The sequence below is a fragment of the Lathyrus oleraceus genome, chromosome 1 (assembly GCF_024323335.1).
Source record: "Lathyrus oleraceus cultivar Zhongwan6 chromosome 1, CAAS_Psat_ZW6_1.0, whole genome shotgun sequence".
NCBI classification, from domain to species: domain Eukaryota; kingdom Viridiplantae; phylum Streptophyta; class Magnoliopsida; order Fabales; family Fabaceae; genus Lathyrus; species Lathyrus oleraceus.
This window is the reverse complement of record NC_066579.1, coordinates 261,656,272-261,683,105: the sequence shown is the minus strand read 5'-3', so window position 1 is coordinate 261,683,105 and position 26,834 is coordinate 261,656,272. Positions and strand designations below refer to the sequence as shown.

General features: G+C 40.6%; 2 pseudogenes; both read left to right on the top strand.

Annotated features, from left to right (window-relative positions):
- The first annotated feature begins 369 nt into the window (after positions 1 to 369).
- Positions 370 to 24,352, top strand: LOC127102447 (uncharacterized; annotated as a pseudogene).
- Positions 24,353 to 24,396: 44 nt separating this feature from the next.
- Positions 24,397 to 26,569, top strand: LOC127102441 (brefeldin A-inhibited guanine nucleotide-exchange protein 1-like; annotated as a pseudogene).
- Positions 26,570 to 26,834: the final 265 nt, after the last annotated feature.

Here is a 26,834-nt window from a genome sequence, read left to right as displayed (position 1 = left end):
TAAACGGACTAGCTATTCTAGGGACTTTATTAAACAACCGTAATAAAGAAAAAGCCTTTTATTATTAATAAATAATTCGATACAAGTACCAAAAGTATTGGCCTCTAGGGCTTACACCAACATGGAGCACGTACAGACGCTCAACGCCTGGACTCTTTAGTTAGACCTCCGTTAAAGCGGTTTATGCTTCACTATAGCTTTCCACCATTTTGCATAAATGAAATTGGTAAACACGGTACTTCGTTCCTCATCCTGACCGATCTGTTTCCACATTTGGCTTCGATTTCGCAGTGTGATCGGTTGCGAGGTTTTAGTTGACTTTCATGCTGTTTGAAGAAATTTGCGAGTTAGTTGTTTGAGAAGTGAGAAATGCAGCGTGCTCCAGTTACAGTTGAGGAACAACTGTTGCAAAAAAGCGACTAACGAAGAATGTCCATGGGAGAATCTACCGAAGCAGATTCAAGCTACCAAAGACGAATGACACCGAAGCTGTTTCCTTATCATTTGGCGGAGTATGTTTGCCGTGTAATGAGGGTGTCTCCTTTCAGATATTATTGTGATATTGATTTTTGAAGTCATGAGAAACGAGCAACCTTATGACAACATCCCAAATTTTAGTGCAGCATATGCTTTAAGACTTGTAGGAATTGGGAGAAATGAATTTATTGATATAATGAAAAAGTGCAGATCTAAGAAAATCATGTGGAAACTAAACAAATCAATTGCAAAAGAACTCTTGCCTACACAACCTGTAGATTTTCCTATTGAATCTTGGTGGGGAGTTTGTCTGGTGAACTTTACTTTGGAAGAATTTAAGAAACTCTCTGAAGAGGAAGTCGCCACTATAGACAAAATATTGTATCTGTAGCGGGGTATTCATTACCATTAGAGATATTGACTAAATCCAAGGTAAATCATACAAGTCGAGTCGCCACCACACTTCTATTTATCCAAAGGAATGGTTAGAAAGCGAACAAAAACCTATTAGTTTTATCGAATCAAAAACTAGTAAAAATGTCAGAGATCTGGGTAAGGGGGTTGGTTATGCAATGGGAAGGTATTAGGCACCCAAAGCATCCTAGATACTCCTAGGGAGCCCTTTTCACATTTGTTCCAAAGGTTGTTTTTTTTTTTGAAAATTTATTTGTGCAAACATGATTAAAGGGATGAGAAAAGCGTGTATGTTTATGTAATGTACTACTTACTAAAAGAAGGGTCAAAAGAAAATGACTCGCACGGACGTCGCATCCACTGCATACGTATCTCATCTGAATCTGAGAATCAGAGTCTCCGTAGCTCGGCTACCTATGGGTTAAAGAGGAGTGTGCTCGCTAAGACATCGCGTCTTATGCCTACGTATCTCATCTGGGATGAAAATCAGAGCAAAACGTAGTTCGACCACCTATGGGGTAAGGGTTGTGTTTTGGGGTGAACGACGTTACTACGCAATCTACCGGATGCTCGACCTTTGGAGACTTACTCGCTTGTAGTAGAAGGAGATAACGTGTTCTTAGGAGAATAAAAATAAATGAGTTTATGGTGTTTAGGGATGCTCATGCAAAAAGGCAGTCCTAGATGAAGGAATCACGCTACCTTAAATGACATGCCACGAGAGGCTATACGAAACCTAAGAAATCGGTAACATGCAGGAAAAGTAAAGGGATCGAGAGATCTACCGTATAGATAAAGATCCGAAGTAACAACAATTAGATAAATAAGAAACCCAAAGACTCTTCCAAGCTAAACACCATCAAAGAAAGCGAGTCAGTACAGGTAATCGGAATAGACCTCCAGGTGGTAACCCACAAATAAAGTGGAACACCAAGCAAGCTATCCCTGCAAGAGTATGTGAGCCCTCACAAAAACTCAACAAACAGGTTAGAGTAATATGACGGAATTAGGAGAAAACAATGCTATAACAAACACAAAACAGGTTAGAGCAAACAGGATAGGGTAATCAAGAGTTGCCCCCAAATCAAAATGTAACCACATGAATCATGCCATTAAAATTCACAAAAAGCTCACAAAAAGCAACCAAGGGTAGGAGGCCTAAACCTCTTATCAAACACATGCATCAAAAGGGTATCAAATTCACCCATAATACCTCATACATTCAGAGCATTCAAATTAAAAGCATAAAGTAATGGGAATAAGGCAATCCTGATTGGAGAGATCGAATGAAATTGAATTTCCCGGTTGGGTTTGCAAAGCACTCTTAGGGTTTATATGAGAGGGAATTGGTTCTTTGCCGATGAGTTCCCTTCAGTCTCTGGAGGTTGCTCTGAACTCTGTTAGCTCTTCTCTCACTTTCTTTTTCCTGCCAGGGTAATAGGAATATAATTCCTTTTGTTTCATTGAAACTCTGAATTTATAACTTGATTTTTGTGGACCTGTGGGCTCAAATGAGAGAGACCCAAGTCCAAAAAATTTCTGTTATATTATTTTTTATTTTTTATTTTTTCGTTTTTTTTAAACACGTGGGCTTCGCCTAGCGAGCATGACAACTCATGAACAAACTTTTGCTCCTTCAAGATTAACATTTTGACTGACGAATAGACCCCATTTGAACCTGTTGGAAGTATCTCAAGCCATTCCCTTGTGTTGACTGATCATCTAAATAGAACCCACAAAGTGTCTTGGATGATACTCAAGCTTCAAACAAAAGATGTTAGTGACACATTTTTGTGCTTTTGGTTAGTAAACAAAAGTAAGAGAAACAATGATGTATAATTCAAGCATGCTTGGTGATCTCAAACCAATCACAAGGAGTCCCACCCAAAGGCAAAGGGAACCAAGATGCTAAAGATCCTTGAGGCTATGCAAATGCGATGTTATGATGCCATGAGGGATCTTAGGGTCAAAATTAGGGTCTTACAGATGCCCCTAATTAAGGTCATTCTAGCCGGAGAAGTGAAGGTTAAAATCTTCGTCTCGACGGGGTAGAACGGGCTTAAATAATAACAAAGAGATGAATTTTGGTCCCTAAGAGACCTCATGATGCAAATGTAGGTATGAAAAATGGTAGCACTCTATGGAGATATGTGTCCACAAAAGCAAAGAAATCAGAAGCCACTGTTAATCCATATGAGCAATTCACTCCATGGGACTAAGACCCTGGGGACTCTCCTGGGGATAGAAAAGGGATAAAAATGCGCGAGCAGGTCACGACTCAAAGCGTGGGGAACAGAATTCCAAAGGGAAAAGATCCAATGGAAAGACTCAAGCTGACTCGAAGATGCATGTATTGGGGAATATGCCAATACAGCAAAAAACTATCCACAACGGATACTTCGGATAAAATCCGGATGAAAAGAATCCACTAAGGGACTTCGCTGGGGATGTCCACAAGGACACTCCTGGGAAGCAGCGGGACGAGGTATTACCGGTTACTAGGTAATAAGCTCAAGGAGACATGTGATCTGAACGTCAGGTATGAGGGTGAGAGATACAACATGCTCAGGAAGAGATGAATATCCAAGACTGGCATAAGGGTGAGAGATATCAAAACTTCAAAACGTCTGAGGAAAACCTAAAAGGTATACTTCAACTCAGGGATTCTGACTCCACAGGGGACAAAAGTCATAATAGGGAGCAGAGAGGAAGGAACACCAGGGATACCAGTTACTAGGCATATAATAGGTGACCAACCAAGGCGTGAATTTGGGAATATTCCCAAAAGACTCATCATCCAAAAGAGGGCTAAAAGCAAACTCGATTATAGGATGGATATTCGACTCCACAAAGGGGATACGAATCTTACTCAATAGGGGAAGAACAAAAGGCTTCAGACCCGAGTGCATGCGATATACTATCTATTACCGTCAGAACGTAGATAATATACTCGCATGGACGATTATCCACAACCGGTTACTGGGTTAATAAAGGATAAATCGACCGAAAAGAAAAGGCACCGGGATACCGAAACTAGGTATATAATGATGACCAATTCAGGGGAGAAACAATCGTTACCAACAACAACAAGGTAGACGAGAGATGACCCGCTGGGGATAAATTGCGTAATCAGGGCAATTATCCAAGCAGATGAGGGGATATCGTCACCGAATATTGGATGAAGATAACTGTCACCAATTACAGATGAGCAAAAATAGTTACTCTGCAAAAAGGGAAGAAATAGGGTTTACAACTACCGGGGAGTATCCAATCTGCTGGGGATCAGAGATACCAGGGAGCAAAGTACTCTGCAGGGGATGAATCATCAATCATTCCAGCTGGGGACGAGAGTTATCACAGACAAGGTCCACCACACCAACAACTCTACTGGGGAATCTATCCGAGGAGATAAAGGATTTATCGGGATCAACCACCAAATACCGCTCTTGCCCAAAGAGATCCAAGCTGCTGAGGAAGAAAGATTGCTACTCTGCTGAAGGGAAGAGAGGTTACTCTCAACAAGCAATCCACTTGGTAGGATAAACCACAAGGGGTTCCAGAGGGAGGAGATACAGTCATGCCAGAAATATGGACAAAAATCTTACCCTATTGGGGATCGTACCACCCTTGGGAGAGCACTGAGAATCTCCTAAGTATCCTTTCGTCATTGTGAATGTTCACTTTGTTTAAAAACAAATTATAAAAAATTTGATCGTTTAAAACAATGATATTTTCTTAATCAAAACATGCAAAATATTTGTTGAATAGAAACAGATAAGAGTGCCAATAATTGGATAAAAGGCTCAAATTTATTTGATAGAATGGTAGTCTGCGAATGGCAAGACTCCATAGATCTTTACAAATTTGAAATTGGTGATATATATTGGAAAAGAGCTACATTGAACATAATGACCATTTCTCCACCAATTCTGAATCCGATGTATTTGAAGCTTTGGCTGATAATGAGCAAGGATCTCTGACGGACGACAGTTGTAGAACAAAGTCTTGTCAGGATGCAGTTACTTGCCAAATCCCTAATTTTTGCCTAGATTGCCCCAGGATGAGGTACTCAATCTAGCGGGATACATATATCATTATTATATATTTTTTATGTCTCTAACTTTTGCCTGGATCGCCCTTTCGGGTTTTCAATCCACCGAGACGCTCATTTTTGCCTAAGCCGCCCTTTCGGGTTTTCAACTTAGAGAGCTATTCAGTTTTTATTTTTTAGGCGAAGTATTTCTTGACTGCATCTGAATTCACAGGACGAGTGAAATCCTCCCCATCCATAGTTGTAAGTATCAAAGCACCGCCTGAAAAGGCTCTTTTAACAACATATGGACCTTCATGGTTTGGAGTCCACTTGCCCCTGGAATCGGGCTCGAAAGACAAGACTTTCTTGAGCACAAGGTCACCTTCTCGGAACACACGAGGCTTGACCTTCTTATCAAAAGCTTTCTTCATCCTTTGCTGATATAACTGACCGTGGCACATGGCAGTCAATCTCTTCTCTTCAATCAAGTTTAGTTGGTCATAACGACTCTGAACCCATTCAGCATCAGTCAACTTGGCTTCCATAAAGACTCTCATTGATGGGATCTCCACCTCTACAGGGAGTACAGCCTCCAATCTTGACTTAGCGATCATATCATCAACGTACACCTCAATCTCCTTATGCATCATGTCATGGAACAAGGTAGTCATAGCTCGTTGATACGTGGCTCCGACGTTCTTCAAACCGAAAGGCATCACTCGATAACAGAATGTTCCCCAAGGTGTGATGAATGTTGTCTTCTCCATATCCTCGGGTGCCATTTTAATCTGATTATATCCGAAAAATCCATCCATAAACGAGAAGACTTTGAATTTAGCTGTATTATCTACCAACATATCAATATATGGTAGAGGGAAATCATCTTTCGGACTAGCTTTATTCAAGTCTCTATAGTCCACACACATCCGGACTTTTCCATCTTTCTTAGGCACGGGCACAATATTGGCCACCCATTGAGGATATATAGAAGTCACCAGAAACCCCGCATCGATTTGCTTCCGAACTTCCTCTTTGATCTTCACTGCCATATCAGGATGAGTTCTTCTGAGTTTCTGCTTCACAGGCACGCACTCAGGCTTTAAAGGTAGGAAATTTTGCACAATATCAGTATCTAGACCAGGCATGTCTTCATATGACGAGGCAAAGACGTCAACATATTCTCGTAGTAATTCAATCAACCCCTTCTTAACAGATTCTTCCAGAAGTGCCCTAATCTTTACCTCTCGCACACAATCTTCAGACCCCAAGTTGACTGTTTCCAGATTCTCAAGATGCGGCTGAATGATCTTCTCTTCATGCTCAAGTAGCCGGGTGATCTCATCAGGAATCTCTTCAACATCATCTTCCTCTGCCTCAAATACAGGGGATTCAAAATTGGGAGATGGTGTTGGGTCATTATGTTCAATGGGTTTAGAAATCAACCTGCATAATGATTTTTGGATATGAAAAGCTTTTAGAAATCAAACAAGGCAAATCATTATGCAGATGAGAAGATTGATTTTATTTTATTTTTTAGGGTTTTATGTGATCACCAATTTCATGCAAAACAAAAAGGGAAAATAAATGGGAAAAACAAACATTTAACATGAATTTATTGAATGAAAATATCATTGTACTTATGTTGCCAACAATGTTATCACTCCTCCTTTTGGCATGGGAGAAGGGTTTTTAAACAAAGTGATCATTATGTTAACTTATGGACAACTGTTGGAATATCCACAGTGACCCAATTGTTGCAAACCCCACCAGGGATGATGAAATTGCCAGAATCCTTTGTATCTTCTTCTAAAACGGCAGCAACCTCCTCATCTAGACCAGTGTGGATGAAACCTCCACTCTTGAATAACCCTTGCTTGTTGAAAGTACCAGAAGAAAAACCTATGCCAGTCTGGGACTCGTTGTCTTCTAACTCAATCATTTTTCCTAAACCAGTGGTTGCACCACGCTCAATGGCCAACTTTGCATCTTTGTAGGAAGCAAATGAAGGAGTTCTCTTCTCAATAAGCTCAGCTATAGATAAATCTTGGAAAGGAGTTCCAATTTAAACCTCAACATCTATATAAGAGAATGTCATACCCCAAAAATTACCCATCATTTTTCCTAAAAAAAAAAAAAAAAAAAAAAAAAAAAAAAAAAAAAAACGAAAAAAAAAAGAAAAAAAAAATTTAATTAATTAATTAATTAATTAATTAATTAATTAATTAAATAATTAAAATAAATAAATAAATAAAATATAACAAATTATTTTGGACTTGGGTCTCCGTCATTCCAAGCCCATTACCCACGAAATTAGTCTATAAATACTGAAGTTTCAGTAGGGGAGTGAGACTTGGAGTTTACACTGGGAGATTCACTGGAGAAAGAAGGAAGAGAAGCAAAACACTCTGAGGTTTCCTTGGAACAAAACCTTGAGGAAAAAGAAAGAGAGAGAACAGAGAAGGACGGATAGAAACTTTGGCATAGGAACCCTGCCTACCCGGAGAATTCAGAGTAAAGAAACCCTGAAGGCAACCCATTTGCACCGAAGCCATCGCCGTCCAATTCCCGCTGCCTAACTTATTCCGATACTACAAGTGGTCAATCCCTTCAACCTTGAATTGGCAAACAGGTTTGCGTATCTCTATTGTTTATACTTTCAATTGGCCATATCTACATATATAATGCATCATGATTAAATGTTGATATATAATTTGCTTTCGTATGGGAATTTAAATATGCCTGAATACCCTGAATGTTTGACCATGTTATTCCTGTGATAAAATGCCATAAAATTCAAAGTTCCTAACATGGGGCTGTTTTCAAATTCAAAATCCGTGGCCTTCGCTAGGCGAGGCAGAGGCGAACGAGACAGTACCTGATTCTTCTAGTCTGTTTTTTTTTTATGTTTTTATCATAGCCATGCATTATTCATCCTATCCTATTTATTGTTGTGATATTTCTCCGGTGTAATCTTCGATTGCACCCTGATTTGGTGTTCTGACATGTTTTTTTTTTGAGTTTCGTAAAGGTTCACATATCCCAGGAAAAGGTTATTGGCTAGGTATTCCACTTTATTTGTGGGATACCCTTGTGGAGTTTCACCCTAAATTAATTTTTAATGTATTAATTTCTAATGTATTAATTTTTTAATATATTATTTTTAATAATTTTAATGTGGAGTTTCATCCTAATTATATAATTAATTGTAAAACTTTGCCTTTGAATAAGTGATCTTGGACCTCTCTTTGTTGCCTTACGATTACGATATTACGGTCATGTCCCGCGAACGTGGGGATACCCTTAGCAAAGACCCTTCGGTTAAATCATCATAAAATAAATTATAGTCCCTCGGATGTTGCCTTCGAATATACAACTTTGTCCCTCGATGACCCTCCGATGTTGCCTACGGTTAAAAGATGATAGTCCCTTCGAATGCTAAGGTATCCTCGTAACTGTTGCCTTCAATGACCAATCGATGACCCTACGATGACCCTTTTACATCCAAAGGATAAAACTACTTATTTCTCAATAATAAGGACAGTTTTACCCTCATAAGGATAGGAAATGCCCGTAAAGACCTTGGGTCGGTATAACTCTTAATTGCTGGCTCACAACTTAAAACATTTTTTTGCACCTCACACCTTTCAAAATGCCTTTAGAAAATCACCACTTGGTATACATTCATACTAGAATCATTACCGAGTTATATTTTTCTAAACAATTTTCAAAACTAAACGGGATAACCACTTTGTATACATTCATACAAGAATCATTACAAAGTTAAATTCTCTTTCAAAACAATTTTCCAAACAATTCACAAACACTTTTTTAGACAAAAATAATATAAGTGATCGAGCAATTAAGAGCCCATGGATAACCATGGATACAAAGGGTGCTAACACCTTCCCTTTGTATAATGTACCTCCCGAACCCAAAATCTAAATTAAGGTCTTTCCTGTTCTTTTCCACCTTTCCTTATTGGATAAAAGAAAAGTCGGTGGCGACTCTTGCTAACCGCGACATTGCGATTAAAACCACAAAAAAGTCCAGTTCACCGTATGACAGAACTGGCGACTCTGCTGGGGAACCTTTAAAAAGAGAGGTTACCTTAAAAACAAGATCACTTATTCAATTTGTCTGATTTATTTTTAAGGGATTGCTTGGGTATGTTATGCTTGAGTGAAAGATCCTACACCCGGATCTAGTGTACCTTAGGTAAGTAGCAAGAGATCATCGCGACTGTCCGGCGTATACTGGAATGGTCAAAATGATGGCTACGGTTAATGTGGCACTTTGGATGTCCTGATGTTCCTCATGTTAGTTGAGGAAATATTTGGCATTCGCGTGGTGTCATAAAAGCATTAACCAGACCTTTAGAACCCTAATTGACTCATCCTGGCCATTAGAAAGTAGTGAGATAACTGGCTTCGGTTCCGACTGGAGTTGGTTGAGACTCGATACTACACTCTTTGAGATTGGACTTTAGGGAAGCTTCGGTCAACCACTTGGTGTTGCACTGAAGTGGACTTAAGGAAAGGTCAATGATTTGAGATCCTTCTAGAACCCGGTTACTATTCTAAGACAGGTTGAACCAACCAAACTTCAGTGGGGAGGGTATTTACCTATGGAACTCACGCAAGCCTTAAAACCTAGGAATGATTGTTGTGTGACTTGCTTGTGCTTGTTATTTATCTAACAACATGACATCATAACAACATAACATCATAACATCATGGCATTGTACTAACCATTTCAAGGATTTAGGGATTTAACTCTGCTAAAAAAAAAACAGAAAAAAAAAACAAAAACAAAAGCAAAAACAAAAGAGAAAGAAAAAAAAGCTCTTTTTGTTAGTTTATGCAAAGTTAAATCCCGAAAGTCCTTGAAAACATTTCATACATTGCATTGCATCGCATAACAGGTATTCTAAAGGATCAGTGTTCTCACGATTTTCCTATCAAACAGATTCCAGCAGATTCAAACAGATTGAACAATGGCTCTCGAACAAACTGTCAAAGATCTCCAGGCCCAGAATGCTCAATTCCAGGAAATGATGCTGAGCTTATCTAAGGGGCAGGAAGAACTGAAAGCTCTTTTGATGGAGAAGAAGAAGGACCAGAAACCTGTGGGTTACATCAACCCGGGGAGAAGGCTTAAGGGACAGGTTACAGGAGTCAAGATTAGAATTCCGAAGGATTCAGAAGAAGAGACCGAGAATGATTCGGAAGATGAGAATCCTAATCTCGTCAATTCTGAGGACGACGATGAAGATTATGAACATGAACAGTACTCTCCGAAGGATGATAAGTACAAGTTGCTGGAAGAACGTATGCTAGCTATGGAGGGGCAGAAAGTGCCCGGTCTGGATTTCGAAAACTTGGGTCTGGTCTCTGATGTGGTCATTCCCCGCAAATTCAAGGTTCCCATTTTCACTAAGTATGATGGTGCCTCTTGTCCTCAGATGCATCTAAGGGCTTATGTGAGAAAGATTCAGCCGCACACTACTGATAAGAAACTGTGGATCCATTTCTTCCAAGAGAGTCTGTCTGGCACACAGTTAGAGTGGTATTATCAGCTTGAGAGCTCTAACATCCGCACATGGACTGATTTAGCAACAGCTTTCTACAAGCACTACCAGTATAATTCTGAGTTAGCGCCTACTCGGCTACAGCTACAAAATATGACTATGGGCTCTAAAGAAAGTTTCAAAGAATATGCTCAAAAGTGGAGAGATTTGGCTGGCAGAGTCAAACCCCCTATGACTGATCGAGAGTTAGTGGACATGTTCATGGGTACACTGACTGGCCCATTCTACAGCCATCTACTGGGAAGTTCCTCGTCAGGTTTCACTGAACTTATCTTGACAGGTGAACGGGTTGAAAGCGGCATTCGAAGTGGAAAGATACAGGCAGCTACTTCTGCAAGCACCAAAAAGTCCTATCAGGGAAAGAATGAATCAAATGCTGTGTACAGTGAGAGGAAGCATAACAAGAAGAATCGTGACCATACTGTTGGGGCAGTTACAATTGCCGCACCGCCATCTCAGAACTTCCAACACAGACAAGACAGGTCGAGAAGACAGTTTACCAAGATCAATATGACTTTAACCCAAGCACTGCAGAGTATGTTAAAGGCCAATTTGATTACCCTCAGAGGCCCTCCTGCAAATCCCAACACTACTTCTCCTCGTTATAATCCCAACGCCAGGTGTGCCTATCACTCCGATAGCCCCGGGCATGATACGAATGATTGCTGGTTGTTGAAGAACAAGATTCAGGATATGATCGACGCTGGAGAAATTGAATTTGATCCTCCGGCGACCCCCAATGTCATCACAGCACCTATGCCTAATCATGACCAGAATGTTAATGTTGTGGACGACAATTCTCACGTTACTGACGTTGCTGATTTAGCATCTCCTCTCCTGATCGTTAAGAAGAATTTATTGCAAGCTGGTTTATTTCCAGGTTGTGCTGAAGATTGCGATCTCTGTGTACTCCGACCCAATGATTGTTTGAAGTTGAAGAACGGCATTCAACGGCTGATGGATGATCGTACAATTCTATTTGAAAGGGTTCCTAAGGTGGACAACTCTATTGAAGAGGTATCTGTGATTGCTAGGTCCAAAGCTCCAGTGAAGATTACCGCTACTAGAGTGCCTGTGAAGATTACCGCTGAGCCCAAAGTGGCTCCCCTGATTATTACCGCACCTGGCCCCGTGCCATATTCCTCCAGCAAAGCTATTCCGTGGAACTATGGAGGCGACGTTTACATCCATGGCATAAAGCAAGTTGGTAGTTCTGCTAATCCTAATGATATTGTGGGGACTAGTAAAGTTACTCGAAGTGGAAGGATCTACTCCCCAGAAATCTCACCTCCCGCTCCCGAAATTCGAGGAAAAAGACCAGTCAATCCTCCTCAGTCAGAGACATCGGTCGAAGTTACTTCTGAAGATGTTGCCAAACAGGAAATGGAAGAGATGCTGAAAATCATCCGTAAGAGCGATTTTGATGTAGTGGAACAATTGGGGCATACTCCGTCTAAAATCTCAATGTTGTCCTTGTTATTATCCTCTGAATCCCATGCCAATGCATTGATGAAATTCTTGAAGACCGCTCATGTGCCTCAAGAAACATCCGTCGATCAATTCGAACATTATGTTGCTAATTTGACTGTTGACAATGGCCTAGGCTTTTCCGATGCTGACCTGACGCCAGCAGGAAAGAATCACAATAAAGCTCTGCATATCTCCATCGAGTGTGAGGGGATCACCCTGGCTCACGTGTTGATCGACAACGGCTCTTCCTTGAATGTGCTCCCGAAAGCTGTACTCGATAAATTTGACTACAAAGGCATTGAACTGAAACCTAGTGATGTTGTGGTGCGTGCTTACGATGGTGCGAAGAGTGTTGTCTATGGTGAAGTGGTTCTCCCTATCAAGATAGGACCTCAAGTCTTCAACACTACCTTTCACGTGATGGACATTCGTCCCGCCTACTCCTGCTTGTTGGGGCGCCCTTGGATCCATGGGGCAGGTGCGGTAGCTTCGTCGCTTCATCAAAAGCTGAAGTATCCAATAGCAGGCATGGTTGTCACTGTATGTGGAGAAGAAGAGTATATTGTCAGTAGTGTGCAAGCCTTCAAATACGTCGAGATGGATGGTGAATTCTTTGAGACTCCTTCTCAGTCATTTGAAGTGGTTCCTCCACCCAGTCCTGTCCTTAAGCCAACTCCCCTTGTGCCCAAGGTTGTTCGTGCTCCCCCTGTCATGATCTCTCTGAAAGATGCTCAAGCCGCGATTGAAAATGGTGATCGTGCTGGTTGGGGTCAACTGATCAATGTACCGTACAAGTCTGATAAAGCTGGCCTGGGGTTTAACTCTGGAAAGATAGTCAAAAATCAGATTAATGCTATGGAAGATGCTGATAGTGATTGCGACTTGGATAGCTGGATTTTCCCAACAATTGGTGACGGACTCAACAATTGGAAGACTGAAGACATTATCCCGATTTCCTTTAGTCAGGAGTAATTGTTATTGTTTATTCTAGAATTGCAAATTTTAATTTTCTTTTACAATCAAACTTCTTAAAGCATTGTGTCTATGCCCGAGGCACAATGGCTAATTTGTTAGGGGTTTGTCATTTTCATAAGCATATTCATATTCAATAGATCAATGGACTTTTTGCATTCAAATATTGCGCTCTTTATCTTTCCTGTCATTTTTCAAACAAGCTATGTTTCTTGCACACACTCACGTAACAATTTGCCGATCCATATCCACTCTGGATCCTGTTGGTAATGACTCTGCTACTGTTCATTATGACTTTGAAAATCCGATCTACCAAGCCGAGGATGGAAGCGAGGAAGATTGTGAAGTCCCTGGAGAACTTGCCCGACTACTGCAAGAAGAAAAGACTATACAGCCGCATGAGGAATCAATTGAAATTGTAAATCTGGGTACTGAAATAAACAAGAAAGAAGTCAGAGGTTTCTTGGGGCACTCGAATTACATTGCCCGATTCATTCCACACTTGACTGCTACCTGCAAACCCATCTTCAAATTACTGAGACAAAATCAAGAGATGGTATGGAATGATGAATGCCAAGAAGCTTATGACAAAATCAGGAAATATCGCCAAGAACCTCCAGTTCCGATGCCACCAGTTGAAGGAAGACCTTTAATTACGTATTTGACCGTGTTAGAAAATTCAATGAGGTGTGTTGGGGCAACATGACGAGTCTGGTCGAAAAGAGCATGCCATATACTGCCTTAGCAAAAGGTACCGACTGTGAAACAAGATACTCACAGCCCGAGAAAGCTTGCTGTGCTTTGGCCTGGGCTGCTCGCCGACTAAGACAGTATATGTTGAATCATACCACCTTATTGACTTCTAAGATGGATTCTATCAAATACCTATTTGAGAAACCTGCTGTCTCCTGAAAGAGTTATCACTGACAAGGGTACTAATTTGAACAACAAGATGATTACTGAACTCTGCACGCAGTTCAAAATAAAACACCATAACTCTTCTCCGTACCGGCCAAAGATGAACGGCGCCGTGGGGACTGCTAACAATATCAAGAAGGTCATGCAAGAAATGACAGTAACATACAAAGACTGGCATGAGATGTTACCCTTTACTCTTTACGGTTATCGCACTTCAGTGCGCACTACGACAGGGGCAACTCCGTTCTCTTTAGTCTATGGAATGGAAGCCATTTTACCAGTGGAAGTTCAGATTCCCTCTCTAAGGATCATGAAAGAGGCGGGCTTAGACGAGGACGAATGGATTCAGACTCGACTCGATCAGATAAATTTGATGGATGAGAAGAGACTTGCGGCTGTATGTCACGGGCAGATATATCAGAAGCGCATGACCAGGGCATTCAACAAAAAGGTCAAGAGACAAGTGTATCAAATTGGCGACTTGGTAATCAAACGCATCATCCTACCACAAACTGACCCCAGAGGCAAATGGACTCCCACATACGAAGGGCCATTTGTAGTTAAGAAGGTATTCTCAGGTGGAGCCATGATACTCGCTACTATGGATGGTGAAGACTTCCCACATCCCGTGAACGCGGACATAGTTAAAAAATACTACGCATAAAGAGACCCGCTAGATCGACGTATCTAGGCAAAAGTAAGGGCATCCCGGCGAACCAAAAGGGTTCGGGCAAAAATTAGGGATATATAAAAAAAAATGTACACCCGGCAAGTCGAAAACCTGAAAAGGCGGCTTGGGCAAAAAAGGGTATCCTGGTGGACTGAAAACCTGAAAAGGCGGTCCAGGCAAAAATTAGGGATTAAAGCGTATGACTATGTCCCGTTCTCAGTCAACTTTCATCCAAGTTCGAGGGACTGACCAAGCCAATCACTTCTATCCGACAGCAAGGGATGAGATGCTCGAAGACATAATGACAGTAGTAGGCTTAAAATCAATAGGACTTCTTCCACATAGCTTTCTCTTTGTTTTCGACAATTTCCTCTTACTAGGATTTCTGTCTCCTTGTACACAAATTGCCTGTTTATAGGCCTCCTTTCAAAATCAATACAACCCTCTTTCAAAAAAAAGATGCTTTTGTTTTTACTTTTCTGTTTTGGTTGCGTAAATGTCCATTGATTTAATTTGAATTAATATGTGCATTTGAATATGATAAATGTTTACCAAAATATATGCGTAGAATAGCAATAGCAATTACTACCCGACTTCAGGATCGAGGAGAAGGTCTAACCATGCTTCCAATGAATCCGCTACCAATTCTATTCCCCAGCAAGTCTGTTTTTCCTCAGAAGAAAATGGCAGTATCCCAGGCACAGCCAGTTACTCCCCAACAGAGGTCGGCATCATCAGACAGATTGATCATCTCATCCATCCTCAGCCAAGATCTGTGGAATATTTCTACCATCAGACAGAATCAAGAACCCCTGCCGAGAAAGGGTCATCGTTACAAATATCTCCAATCAGTAGATGGGGATTTATTTTCCCCAGTAGAGTCCCCAAGCAGAACTTCTCATACGCATAACTCATTCATTACATCATTTCACAGCATACGCATGCATACAACATTCGCATTTATTTTAGCATAACACGAAACATCTCATACATCATGACATAGCATGAAGCTAACTTTTCTTTGCAGGTTATTATCCTCCTGATATAGTCAAAATAAAGGTTCATTCAGACAGACACCTTTATCAATCACATTCAAGATTCAGATACATATTTCAAATACAGTTCATGGGAACATTCATTCTGACAACACTTCGATATCCTCCTAACGATGGCATCTTTAAGCCCATCCCAGACATTTATTGCAAGTACAACATATACAGGTTATCAGATACAACCTAACGTACGGTTCATTCTGATTCAGCCCAACATATGACTTCTTCAGCAACTCCAATGCGGTCTAACGTACGACCCATTTGGACCTTCAAATCCTCAGATGCTGCCTAGCGTACGGTACATTCAGGGGTGTAGTCTAGCGTACGACTACTTTCTTTTTCAGATGCAGCCTAACGGACGGCTCATTCTACAACTCGGATACGATCTAACGTACGATCCATTCTGAACTTCAACAACCCCAACGCGGTCTAACGTACGACCCGTTTGGATCTTACAACCCTCAGATGCTACCTAACGTACGGTACATTTCTGAAGTGTAGTCTGGCGTACGACTACCGCTTTCATCATCAGATGCGGCCTAACAGACGACTCATTCTGCGACGGTCTAACGTACGACCCGTTCGGATGTCCATCCCCTCAGATGCTACCTAACATACGGTACATTTCTGAAGTGTAGTCTAACGTACGACTACCCCTTTCGTCATCAGATTCAGCCTAACGTACGGCTCATTCTGCAACTCAGATACGATCTAGCGTATGGTCCATTCTGATCCTTTATCCCCAACAGCATATGACACACTCCGACTCCCCAGCGAAGTCGGCAGCCTAATGGATGACTCATTATACGGTCTAACGTACGACCCAGTGTGGCACCCATGTCTTCAAATTGGCCTAATATACGGCGCGATCTGAAGCTTTCGTCATCAAACCTCCCGGATGGCATCTTTAAGCCCATCTCCATCAAGACCAACTGTCGATTCTCAAGTGCAATTTTTGGGGCATTCTAGTGTTCAATAATCTTCCACCTCCAGACCACGAATGGCATACACGCCATCCTAACTCTCTCGGTTCAAGAATATTGAACAGGGGCAGCTGTCATACCCCAAAATTACCCATCATTTTTCCTAAAAAAAAAAAAAAAAAAAAAAAAAAAAAAACGAAAAAAAAAAACGAAAAAAAAAAGAAAAAAAAAAAAAAAAAAAAAATTAATTAATTAATTAATTAAATAATTAAAATAAATAAATAAATAAAATATAACAAATTATTTTGGACTTGGGTCTCCCTCATTCCAAGCCCATTACCCACGAAATTAGTCTATAAATACTGAAGTTTCAGTAGGGGAGTGAGACTTGGAGTTTACACTGGGAGATTCACTGGAGAAAGAAGGAAGAGAAGCAAAACACTCTGAGGTTTCCTTGGAACAAAACCTTGAGGAAAAAGAAAGAGAGAGAACAGAGAAGGACGGATAGAAACTTTGGCATAGGAACCCTGCCTACCCGGAGAATTCAGAGTAAAGAAACCCTGAAGGCAACCCATCTGCACCGAAGCCATCGCCGTCCAATTCCCGCTGCCTAACTTATTCCGATACTACAAGTGGTCAATCCCTTCAACCTTGAATTGGCAAACAGGTTTACGTATCTCTATTGTTTATACTTTCAATTGGCCATATCTACATATATAATGCATCATGATTAAATGTTGATATATAATTTGCTTTCGTATGGGAATTTAAATATGCCTGAATACCCTGAATGTTTGACCATGTTATTCCTGTGATAAAATGCCATAAAATTCAAAGTTCCTAACATGGGGCTGTTTTCAAATTCAAAATCCGTGGCCTTCGCTAGGCGAGGCAGAGGCGAACGAGACAGTACCTGATTCTTCTAGTCTGTTTTTTTTATGTTTTTATCATAGCCATGCATTATTCATCCTATCCTATTTATTGTTGTGATATTTCTCCGGTGTAATCTTCGATTGCACCCTGATTTGGTGTTCTGACATGTTTCTTTTTTTGAGTTTCGTAAAGGTTCACATATCCCAGGAAAAGGTTATTGGCTAGGTATTCCACTTTATTTGTGGGATACCCTTGTGGAGTTTCACCCTAAATTAATTTTTTAATGTATTAATTTCTAATGTATTAATTTTTTAATATATTATTTTTAATAATTTTAATGTGGAGTTTCATCCTAATTATATAATTAATTGTAAAACTTTGCCTTTGAATAAGTGATCTTGGACCTCTCTTTGTTGCCTTACGATTACGATATTACGGTCATGTCCCGCGAACGTGGGGATACCCTTAGCAAAGACCCTTCGGTTAAATCATCATAAAATAAATTATAGTCCCTCGGATGTTGCCTTCGAATATACAACTTTGTCCCTCGATGACCCTCCGATGTTGCCTACGGTTAAAAGATGATAGTCCCTTCGAATGCTAAGGTATCCTCGTAACTGTTGCCTTCAATAACCAATCGATGACCCTACGATGACCCTTTTACATCCAAAGGATAAAACTACTTATTTCTCAATAATAAGGACAGTTTTACCCTCATAAGGATAGGAAATGCCCGTAAAGACCTTGGGTCGGTATAACTCTTAATTGCTGGCTCACAACTTAAAACATTTTTTTTGCACCTCACACCTTTCAAAATGCCTTTAGAAAATCACCACTTGGTATACATTCATACTAGAATCATTACCGAGTTATATTTTTCTAAACAATTTTCAAAACTAAAACGGGATAACCACTTTGTATACATTCATACAAGAATCATTACAAAGTTAAATTCTCTTTTCAAAACAATTTTCCAAACAATTCACAAACACTTTTCCAGACAAAAATAATATAAGTGATCGAGCAATTAAGAGCCCATGGATAACCATGGATACAAAGGGTGCTAACACCTTCCCTTTGTATAATGTACCTCCCGAACCCAAAATCTAAATTAAGGTCTTTCCTGTTCTTTTCCACCTTTCCTTATTGGATAAAAGAAAAGTCGGTGGCGACTCTTGCTAACCGCGACATTGCGATTAAAACCACAAAAAAGTCCAGTTCACCGTATGACAGAGAAGGAAGACAAATGGCTAACCAGGAGAGCCCTTTCTCCCCCTACCACCACCAGCTTCTTGTTTTTCATGAATTTCAATTTCTGGTGTAGGGTGGATGTCACGGCGCCCGCCTCGTGAATCCATGGTCTGCCCAAAAGACAACTATATGATGGGTGAATGTCCATAACCTGGAAGGTAATCTGGAAATCACTTGGTCCGATCTTGATTGGGAGATCAACTTCCCCAATCACAGTTCGCGGTTCTCTTGCTTTAAGTGATCCATCAGTCTTGAAATGTTGGCTCTAGTGTAGTACCGGTGAGTCAGCTTATCTTCAAAATAAATGAAGGACACAGAGTTAGACCACAGGGCAAGGGACCGGAAACAAAACCTGTTTATGCATATGATGCATGCAATGCTTGTGCATATGATTTGTTTTATTTCAAAGGAACTTTAGAGTTTTATTTGCAAATTTTGGAAATATTAAGCATTTTATCACATATGGAAATATCTCATCAAATAATATCAGGGAAAATAAGTGCAGCATCGTTAATCATACACAAGAGAAAAGGAAAATAATCGTCTTATGGATCCCTAGAAACAATCATCTAAAGCTCGGGACACAGGAAGATAAGATGCGCGAAGCCTCTTCACCTCCTTCTCGTAGGCTGCCTCCATATTGGCCTTCTCTTTGGCGAGTCGATCATACTTCCTCTTCCAGAACTTAGAAGACTGAGGAAGTAGAGATGTCCATACATCATCAGGGTCATCAATAACCTGATGCTCAAGAAACTCAATCAACGCATCTTTCTCCTTAATCTGCTGAAGTAACTCTTCACGTTCACGGATCCAGGCACGTGAACGGTCTTCGTCTCTCAACTCCTCTACTCCTTGATTAGGGAGGGTTGAAGGCCCAACCATAATCATAGGTGTTGGTCTCGGATACTCGTAAGGCATGAGATACTCAGACGCCCTCTTCCTAACCCAAATAGTGTAAGGCTCCAAAGCGATACAATTCTTAGGACCCAACTCTTTCCTTCCTTTCCTTATGAATCTTGCGCCAAGCGCGGACCATCCTGCCCTTCAAGCCTTGGGGATCTTTACCATCCTGAAAGAATACACCCTCTAACAGAATGTTGTTGGGTTTATCCTTTAAGGGGAACCCAAGCTGCCGACGTGCCAAAACAGGATTGTAGTTAATCCCACCACATGTACCAAGAAGAGGTACATTGGAGAATTCGCCACAAGAGTCAATAATCCGCAAACCATCATACACATGGTTATATGAAGATATATCATCATTAGTGAGAGACATAAGTCTCGTGGACCACCGTAGACATTCCTTGTTCTCCTTGAAAGCGACCGTCTGAGGTAAGTGAGAAATAAACCACTTATACAACGAGGCAAACAACACACAATGGCGCCACCACCCTTTGCATTCCTCATATGCAAAGAGAAGTAGGTATCGCCCAACAGAGTCGGAACGGGATTAAGAGTAGAGAAGATCCTAATAGCGTTCACATCCATAAACTTGTCGATGTTGGGGAACAATACCAATCCATAGATGAGAAGTACAAATATGGCTTCAAAGGCATCCTCACTCATGGCCTTCCCATATATAGTAGCTTGAGCAATGAGGAACTTAGAAGGGAGACCTTGAATTCCTCCTTTGGTAGTCATATGAGCACCAACCAGAGATTCATCTATGTGTAACATGTTAGCTATCTCTTGAGAAGTAGGAATACTCTCCAAGCCACTGAACGACAACTGGTCTAGAATAGGTATACCCACAAGGTAAGCATACTCCTCAAGGGTAGGCAAAAGCTGGAAATCCGGAAACGTGAAGCAACGGTACAAGGGATCATAAAACTACACCAATACACTCACCAATCCTTCATCCACCTGAGTAGTCAGAAGAGGAAGAAGCTTCCCAAAACGAGCCTTGAAACCCAAAGGATCTAATACATAGGATGTCAGATTCCTTAACTCTTTCAAATCTGGTTGTCTGAAACTATACTTCTTTGTATTCCTTCTTTGTCTTTCCATGTCTGAAAATTTTGCAAATAGACCTCTTAAGTTCCTTGAAAATTTTCTCATTATTTTGATGATATGAATGCAAATGGGTGCATGAATGCATGAATGCAACAATCACACTCAAGGATCAAGCAAAGCACACCAAACAAAGGTCATGGGATAGATCATGTTATCCTTAATATCAATCATCCATTTTGGTGGATTATGGTTTACACCTTATCAACACCCAAGTTCCATTGATATTAAGGATACCTGAACGGATCAACCATGAATCAAGGGTTTGTTGCAAGTCACGAGCATGGAGTTTAGGTTAAGAACCACCCAAAGGGAGTGTACTAAGGTTTAAACCTGCCAAACATGTTCTACAAAAGGTTCCCATAGTCATCATCCCATCTTTTGGATATTATCGGAGAAACGACTACTCGTATTCCAAAAATATTCTCAAAAGAGACTCTTATGAGTGTAGTATCGCGTAACAATCGTATCAAATCTTACACTTGAACGACTTTCGCACTACATCCTAAGAATAGGCCAAGATGGGCTTGGTAAACTAAGGTCCTTGGCTTCTAAGGTCTATATTGGAAAGAGTAATGTCTAACCACAACTTACTTGTGTGACATTATTGATCCCAACATAACCTCCACCAAGTGAATGGACTTGCAAGTCAACTTGCTAAGGAATAACTCCACACAAGTCGACAAGACTATGCCATTCTCCTATCCTAAGTGCACTCGAGTCCGGGTATAGAACTCATCTCACAAAGATCACCAAGCATACAAGGAATTACTATTCAAACAATTCAATCATTACATACAATACAGTAATCCCAAATTGCACAAAAAAATATGTCACAAAACAAATACAATACAACAAGTATGAAAAGTAGGCAAAACCCACTAGACAAATTGTTGTCCCCAGCAGAGTCGCCATTTTTCTGTAGCGGGGTATTCGTTACCATTAGAGATATTGACTAAATCCAAGGTAAATCATACAAGTCGAGTTGCCACCGCACTTCTATTTATCCAAAGGAATGGTTAGAAAGCGAACAAAAACCTAAAAGTTATATCGAATCAAAAACTAGTAAAAATGTCAGAGATCTGGGTAAGGGGGTTGGTTATGCAATGGGAAGGTATTAGGCACCAAAAGCATCCTAGGTACTCCTAGGGAGCCCTTTTCACATTTGTTGCAAAGGTTGTTGTTTTTTTTTTTGAAAATTTATTTGTGCAAACATGATTGAAGGGATGAGAAAAGCGTGTATGTTTATCTAATGTACTACTTACTAAAAGAAGGGTCAAAAGAAAATGACTTGCACGGACATCGCATCCACTGCATACGTATCTCATCTGAATCTGAGAATCAGAGTCTTCGTAGCTCGGCTACCTATGGGTTAAAAAGGAGTGTGCTCGCTAAGACATCGCGTCTTATGCCTACGTATCTAATCTGGGATGAAAATCAGAGCAAAACGTAGTTCGACCACCTATGGGGTAAGGGTTGTGTTTTGGGGTGAACGACGTTACTACGCAATCTACCGGATGCTCGACCTTTGGAGACTTACTCGCCTGTAGTAGAAGGATATAACGTGTTCTTAGGAGAAGAAAAATCAATGAGTTTAGGGTGTTTAGGGATGCTCATGCAAAAAGGAAGTCCTAGATGAAGGAACCGCGCTACCTTAAATGACATGCCACGAGAGGCTATATGAAACCTAAGAAATCGTTAACATGCGGGAAAAGTAAAGGGATCGAGAGATCTACCGTACGGATAAAGATCCGAAGTAACAACAATTAGATAAATAAGAAACCCAAAGACTCTTCCAAGCTAAACACCATCAAAGAAAGCGAGTCAGTACAGGTAATCGGAATAGACCTCCAGGTGGTACCCCACAAATAAAGTGGAACACCAAGCAAGCTATCCCTGCAAGAGTATGTGAGCCCTCACAAAAACTCAACAAATAGGTTAGAGTAATATGACGGAATTAGGAGAAAACAATGCCATAACAAACACAAAACAGGTTAGAGCAAACAGGATAGGGTAATCAAGAGTTGCCCCCAAATCAAAATGTAACCACATGAATCATGCCATTAAAATTCACAAAAAGCTCATAAAAAGCAACCAAGGGTAGGAGGCCTAAACCTCTTGTCAAACACATGCATCAAAAGGGTATCAAATTCACCCATAATACCTCATACATTCAGAGCATTCAAATTAAAAACATAAAGTAATGGGAATAAGGCAAACCTGACTGGAGAGATCGAATGAAATTGAATTGCCCGGTTGGGTTTGCAAAGCACTCTTAGGGTTTATATGAGAGGGAATTGGTTCTTTGCCGATGAGTTCCCTTCAGTCTCTGGAGGTTGCTCTGAACTCTGTTAGCTCTTCTCTCACTATCTTTTTCCTGCCAGGGTAATAGGAATAAAATTCCTTTTGTTTCATTGAAACTCTGAATTTATAACTTGATTTTTGTGGACCTGTGGGCTCAAATGAGAGAGGCCCAAGTCCAAAATTTTTCTGTTATATTTTATTTATTTATTTATTTATTTTTTTCGTTTTTTTTTTCGTTTTTTTTTTTCGTTTTTTTTCTTTTTTCGTTCTTTTTTTTGTTTTTTTTTAAACACGTGGGCTTCGCCTAGCGAGCATGACAGCTCATGAACAAACTTATGCTCCTTCAAGATTAACGTTTTGACTGACGAATAGACCCCATTTGAACCTGTTGGAAGTATCTCAAGCCATTCCCTTGTGTTGACTGATCATCTAAATAGAACCCACAAAGTGTCTTGGATGATACTCAAGCTTCAAACAAAAGATGTTAGTGACACATTTTTGTGCTTTTGGTTAGTAAACAAAAGTAAGAGAAACAATGATGTATAATTCAAGCATGCTTGGGGATCTCAAACCAATCACAAGGAGTCCCACCCAAAGGCAAAGGGAACCAAGATGCTAAAGATCCTTGAGGCTATGCAAATGCGATGTTATGATGCCATGAGGGATCTTAGGGTCAAAATTGGGGTCTTACAGTATCCCGAGGATCGGTTCAAAGTTTCAAGGCTTGAAGGTTTTGTATCCAACAGGGAGCAGTCTTATGAAGATCCTATTGAAGAGTTATTGTATGCAGTTTTTGTTGTTTCAAATGAAAATGCATCTGTTGCGGAGTTGGCAACAACCCTACAGGCTAACTTGTCACAACTGCAGGCTGCTACATCATTTGTATGTCGATTGGGATGGGCAACAAAAGTCATTGATCCATCCTCTATTCTTCAAGATACAAGTATGCCTGGGTCTTCAAGAAGTACAGTTACTGATGAAGATGCTTCTCTTGCTAGTCATGGTTTTGACAATATCCATATTGATAATGATATTCAAAGGGATGCTTTGGGTTCAAGCAACCATGGTCCTCGTTCGGCCTATATGCGTGTTGCCTTCATAGTTGATGCCAATATAACATCCTATCTTATGATGGGTTCTGTTTCACCAGGTCGGAAATCTCATGCTGATACGCTCCATGAAGCGGATAAATTAGGCCATGCCAGCATTTCTGATCTTTGCAAGGATCTTAGCACTCCAGAAGGTGCAAAATTTGAGGGAGAACTGCAGGAATTTACCAATCACGCATTCAACCTGCGTTGTGTATTAGAGTGTCTACAATCAGGCGAAGTTGCTTCTGATGTGAAAGTCGAGGAAGGACATGATAAGATGAATATGGCCACTCCAATAAATGGTTGATTTATTTATATTATTTATAGCTCAACAACCTGAATTAAACTCAAATGCTGAAACTGTAAAGCTCCCTCTCCTTACTCAACTCCCCAATTTTCCACTGTTTTCTTCTCCACCAAGGTCTCGTTGTTATGTCAAAAAACGGAGCAGCAGCGTCTTAAGAAACAGCACAACAACAACAGGACCAAGAAACCGAAGAGATTCAACATGGTCCTTTACCCGTCGAACAACTTCAGACATCTGGTATAGTTACAATTGATGTTAAGAAGCTTGAAGATGCGGGTATTTGCGCTGTCGAGTCTGTTGCTTATACTCCCAGGAAGGAGCAGTTCAAATCAAGCTCACGAAAATCAGAATCAGCTTATCATGTTGTCACAGACGTGGCTATACTGAGGTTTATGGTGGAAGTATGTTGGGGTTCTATGCTGGCTGCATTCAGTGTAACGCTTGACCAGAATGATGACAGGGTAGTTACTTCTCAATCCTTACAGGGATTTCGACATGCTGTGGATATTACTGCTGTGATGGGCATGCAGACTCAAAGAGATGCTTTTGTTACATCTGTTGCCAAATTTACTTATCTGCATTGTGCTGGAGATATGAAACAGAAAAATGTTGATGCTGTCAAGGCAATAATATCAATTGCCATTGAAGATGGTGATCATCTACAAGAAGCATGAGAACACATATTAACATGCCTCTCCCGAATTGAGCATTTGCAATTGTTAGGCGAGGGCGCTCCAAGTGATGCAACCTTCTTCACTTCATCTAATTTTGAAACAGAGGAAAGAACACCAAAAACATTAGCTTTCTCTTCTTTCAAGAAAGGAACTCTCCAGAATCCAACCATGGTGGCTATCGTTCGTGGGAGTCCATGTGACAGTACAAGTGTTAGGGGAAAACCCTCTACATTGGTAACACCGGAATAGATAAATAGTTTCATCTCTAACTTGAATCTACTGGATCAAATTGGAAACTTTGAATTGAACCATGTCTTTGCTCATAGTCAAGGGTTGAATGGCGAAGCAATAGTAGCCTTTGTGAAAGCTCTTTGCAAAGTTTCCATATCCGAGTTACAGTCTCCAACAGATCCCCGTGTATTTGGCCTCACTAAAATAGTAGAAATCGCGCATTATAATATGAACCAGATTAGATTAGTATGGTCTCGCATATGGAATGTTCTATCCAACTTCTTTGTGTCAGTTGGATTGTCAAAAAACCTGTCAGTTGCAATCTCTGCGATAGATTCACTACGACAACTTGCAATGAAAGTTTTGGAGCGCGAGGAGCTGGCTAATTATAACTTCCAGAATGAATTTATGAGACCATTTGTGATTGTCATGCAGAAAAGCAACTCAACTAAAATTAGAGAATTAATAGTTCGTTGTATTTCACAGATGGTCCTTAGCCGTGTCGGTAATGTGAAATCTAGTTGGAAAAGTGTTTTATGGTTTTTACAGCTACGGCAGTTGATGAGCGGAAGAATATTGTATTGTTAGCCTTTGAGACTATGGAGAAAATAGTGCGTGAATATTTTCCTTATATTACTGAGACACAAACAACGACCTTCACTGATTGTGTTGGATGCCTTTTGACATTTACAAATAGCCGATTCAATAGTGATGTTAGCCTCAATACAATTGCATTTCTTCGTTTCTGTGCAGTCAGACTTGCTGATGGAGGATTTGTATGCAATAAGAAGGGCAGGTGCAAGCTCAGTAGTTATCTATGGCTCTTAGACAGCAGTTGAGGCTGGATGGAGAAAGACATTTTGGTAGGTCGTGGCCAATTAATGAATCTGGACAGTTAGTTAGAAATCCATCAAACCATCAACTGGGTCATTCAGCTGGATTTAATGTCTCAGAAATCCACAAACAACAACAGAGGCTTGTGGCACAAGATGAGCAATTAAATTTTCTGGGAAGGAATCATCTTGAGCAGAACCATAGAGGGTTCTATGATCCTAGTTCTATGATATTCGAGAGGTCTTCACCTGTTTATGTGCAAGGAAGAGAATTACTTGAACACCGTCCGTACCCTCTTGATGTCATTCGTCGTAGAATGCAGATGACCGGTTGGCACAATGCTGCTTATGTTGTAACTGGAGATGGAAGAGGAAAAGCCCCACTTGAATATGCTAGAATGATTGATTCATTTAGGAGAACCGTTCGGCAGGGGATTCGCCGACAGTACTTTGTCTCGTTGAAACTTCCACGGTTATAATGCCTTGGAATTTATGCTTCTCAAAACATGGCAATGACATGGCAGTAACATGAGCATCACATCCTGCTATTGTTGGTGTGCCGCCAAAACTTGCTCTGCTGCAAGATTTGACACAAGATCGCTTTTGTTCCTGTAACATACTTTCCCAAATGAAGTCATACCAGTCTGCAGAACCAAAAACTCTGCAAGCCTTGAAGCTTCTGATATTGCATTTGCAGACATCCAACACGAGTTGCCTATCCCGAACATCTCCTCCTCAGCTACT